Here is a 4,621-nt window from a genome sequence, read left to right as displayed (position 1 = left end):
AAATCAAGACAGAAAAGAGTGGAAAGTCAGTAAGAGACTAAGTGAATGGTGGCTCGTATCAGGCTCCACTCAGTGCAGACCCGGCGGGACACAACTCAGAGTTGTCTGTTTCAGGGTCAAGGAAGTTGGGGGACTTACTCACAGGCTCTCTTCTCCAGTTTGTTGAGCATCCTCCTGGGTGTCTCTGTCCTCAGGCTGCCCCGGCTGGGCAAGGCAGCTTCCAGCTCTCCACAGCAAGGCCAGGGTAGGCTGAGCTGACCTGGTCAAGGCATCCACAGCTTCTGCTTTACGCCCTCCAAAGACGAGGACCTGCTGAGATCAACTTACTTAGGAGATGTTGCCCCATGAATAAAAATCTCAGAAGATGTTCTGGACTTGGCTGAGTAAACCTCTTCTTAACCCAGCCCTTCATTTTTGTAACTTAAAAGCCTCCTCTCAAAAAAACACACATCAATCTTGCTCTAAATGTCTTCACATACATCTTGAACCTTGAACTGCCAATGTCCTATCCCAGATATTGCCCAAGTATCGTGTTTTCTGATGGACATGGGAGATATGGAAGGGATAGTGTTCCCCGGCCTCACAGCTGGCAGAGGGGTAGGGGAAAGCTGGTTCACTCCTCTGTATGGGAGGTCATTGGTGTCTCTCCCGGTGATGGTGCAAAAAGGACTTCTATGACTCCTCTTTAACTCCTTCTGAGGATGCATTTACCCCCTTAACGTTAAAAAATTTTTTAACATTTTATTTATTTTTGAAAGAGAGACACACACACACACACACACACACACACAGAGGATAAGACAGGGAGGGACAGAAAGAGAGGGAGACACAGAATCCAAAGCAGGTTCCAGGCTCTGAGCTGTCAGCACAGAGCCCGACGCAGGACCTGAACCCACAAACTGCGAGATCATGACCTGAGCCAAAGTCGGATGTTTAACCGAAGGAGCCACCCAGGAGCCCCTACCTGCTTACATTTTTATTTGACTTTAACCACTACTTTCTGTTCTTCTCTGCTAACTTGCCTTCTTATGTAAATTGTTAGTACTTATAAAGATGTTTATGCTATATTTCCACAGAACTTTACATGCTTACACATGTAAGGGCAAGCAAGAGGAACTTGCTATCCCCTCAACGAGTCTGAAAGATAAATTGAGTAGATATAAAATTTACTTCACAGATACAGAGACAGAGGCTCATAGAAATGAAACAAAATACTTCAATTCAAAACGAAATAAAGCCCATGTTGATTCCGTATTACTATTCTACTCACCAGTAATTTCTTCTAAATATCAAAGGGTAAAAAACATCAACTTTTACACAAAATTTCCCAAAGAATAGAAAACAAGAACATAACAATCAAGTCATTTTATAAAACCAGCACAAATTTCATACAAAAACCCAACAAGAATATCATTGCAAGGAAAATATATAGGCAAATCTCTTCCATAGACAGATGCAAAGATTTCAAATAATACATTAGCAAAAATCCAAAGTTACAAAAAAGTGTTTCCTTAAAAAAAAATCTTTCTTTTTTCTCTGAGACTTTGAGTTTAGGCTTCTTATTACATTAGTGAACTACTGGGGGCATTATCTGTGGTGAGTGAAATTCTTATTTTCCATGTCCAGATCACATTTCTCAAATGTTTACTCAAATTCCGTATTCACAAATTTGAGTCTCTGTTATGCCTGCTTTGTTTTTAACAAAGCTCTCAAGTACTTCTTTTCCATGGCCAAGCCCAACTCAACCCCCACCGGTCCCACCAACCAGGTGGACCGTGTGTCCGTGTTTCCTACCCCATCACGGTTCATAGTTTACAAATCGAGTGAAGACCAACTCAAGAGGCTTGTCCATAGCTAAGTGTTGGTAATGTGAAGACACAGGTCCACCTATGCCTCTTTTATTCACTGCATTATAGAAACTATATTGATTCTCAATAATCAGTCAGCTTTGTGTACTGTTAAATATTTTGTTGACGCGTTAAGATACAGGGCGCAGCTATTTTTTAACAGTGGAAAGGGATTAACATGTTGAATTAGTGGCAGTTTTCTAGCAACTCGTGGAAATGCACGTTCAAGTGGATGAAATGATATCGAAACTTTTCTGAGACTAATTAGAAGAAATTTTATAGCATCTTTCCCAAAGAAACTACACAGGTTGATGTTCTCCAGACAAACACACTCCTGTATTTTTTGCTCCATGGTCAAAAACTCTGAAACAGGATTTTTACCAAAGGAAAAAATATTTTAGACTGTTTCTAAACAGTCTTGTCCCCATTGTCCCATCCTAGTAATACTTTTACTTATAAACACACAAACACAAGTATATTTATATTTATATTTTAGGAAACTACATGGCATCTGAAAACAAACATCATAGTTGCTTCTTGAAGACTAAAACGAGTCCATAGGAAATGTTTGCAATATGTATATGTATAAAATGTTAAGCTTCTATGAAGCCATACTCTAAGTAAATCTAAAATTTAACATGCCCCCATCAAAGACAAGATGAGATATTTTTAAAATTAGATGAATTTATTTAGAAACCAAGGAAGCAAGAATATCAAGAAAAATTCTGGAAAAAGAAGATGGTAATGCTTCCAGAAAATAAGCCGTGACAAGTATGAAGCCTTGACAATTAATGTGGATCTGATACAAGACTAACAAACAGTGTAATGAGATAGAATAAAAAATGCCAGTGTAGGGGCGCCTGGGTGGCGCAGTCGGTTGAGCGTCCGACTTCAGCCAGGTCACGATCTCGCGGTCCATGAGTTCGAGCCCCGCGTCAGGCTCTGGGCTGATGGCTCAGAGCCTGGAGCCTGTTTCCGATTCTGTGTCTCCCTCTCTCTCTGCCCCTCCCCCGTTCATGCTCTGTCTCTCTCTGTCCCAAAAATAAATAAACGTTGAAAAAAAAAAAATTAAAAAAAAAAATTAAAAAAAAAATGCCAGTGTAGACTCAAATGTAGTTGTGAATATTGTAGATAATAATACAGGAAATATTTCATAAAGAGAGAGAAAAATAAAGATTATTCAATCACTGACGTTGGGGCAAGTGAATCGTCATATGGGATGGAAATGCTGTATTTACAACATCAACATAAATAAATCAATTATGTAAACCAAAAAGTGGAAATTTTAAAGGACTATTAATGAAACATTAAGACAATTATTTTATAAGCCCAGAGAAGCAAAGGCTATTGTAGCTATGAAACAAATTCAGAAGCCATAAGAAAAAATTGATAAATTTTATTACAAAAAATAAAGTGTCAATGTCAAAAACCATCATAAGTAAAAACAAAGGACAAGTGAGAAAAAAATATATTAGAAATTCACACCAGGGGCGCCTGGGTGGCGCAGTCGGTTAAGCGTCCGACTTCAGCCAGGTCACGATCTCGCGGTCCGTGAGTTCGAGCCCCGCGTCGGGCTCTGGGCTGATGGCTCGGAGCCTGGAGCCTGTTTCCGATTCTGTGTCTCCCTCTCTCTCTGCCCCTCGCCCGTTCATGCTCTGTCTCTCTCTGTCCCAAAAATAAATAAACGTTGAAAAAAAATTAAAAAAAAAAAAAAAAAAAAAAAAAAAAAAAAAAAAAGAAATTCACACCATAAAAAAGACCTATTTCCCTAACGTATATCAAGAGATTCTATAAACTAATGGAAAATGAGTAAAGGATATAAACAGTTGGTAAAAGATGAAACTCAAATGGTCCTTAAACGTATAAAAAGCGCTCAATTTCAAAATGATACAGATTCAAATGAATGGTACATGGAAGTTCATATTTTCAGATTGAAACAAAGATCGGAATGTTTTAAAAGTACTCAGTTTTGGTAAGAGTGTCGGAACAAACTCTTGATGAGACTGTGAACTGGCCCAAATGTCTGGGGGGCTATGTGCAATATCAGTCCCAATCACAACTAACATACCCATGGACCCAGATTCTGCTTTTAGAAATTTACTTTACAGATACATTTGTACAGGTGAGAAATGGAATAGTTTAAGGTTACTCTCTGAAACATTGGTTGTAGTAACCAAAGGTTGGAAACCACCTGACTGTCCATCAAGAGGCAACATTTAAATACCTTGTGTTATATCCAGAAAGTGGAACACTTTGTAGCGATGGTGGGAACGAGGAGACATAACACGTACAAAGATGGGAGAATAGTATACAATAGATAAAGAAGGTAAAGCAAGGTGCTCAGTGCCATGTGTAGAAGGGAAGACGGAATACTGGGTGTGCATGCTGTGTGTGTGTGCACGTGTGTGTATCTTCTATATCCACAAAGTACTTTTGGAGATGCACACTAGGCATGGGTCAACGGTATCAGTTGCCTTTGTTGGATCCATCCCTGCCGAGTGGCTGCCGGACCGTGAGGGCAGAGTTTCCCCGCACCAAGTTTTGTTACTGTTTGGATTTGCAAACCTGTGGGTGCGTGTTTATTCAACAAATCAGTGCTCACTGACATATTGGTTTTCAGGAATATGTGAGTAGTCGGTTACTTGTTATAAATCCTAAACACCTGATTTAAAATCAAGTATTTTAAGCTTGCACTACTATATAAAATTAGAGCTAATGATAAAATAATGAAATAGTTGCCATTTCAATAGCATAGTTCATAGGATAGCAAAGCC

The sequence above is a fragment of the Prionailurus bengalensis genome, chromosome F2 (genome assembly GCF_016509475.1).
Source record: "Prionailurus bengalensis isolate Pbe53 chromosome F2, Fcat_Pben_1.1_paternal_pri, whole genome shotgun sequence".
NCBI classification, from domain to species: Eukaryota; Metazoa; Chordata; class Mammalia; order Carnivora; family Felidae; genus Prionailurus; species Prionailurus bengalensis.
Note: the sequence above shows the minus strand (reverse complement) of the source record.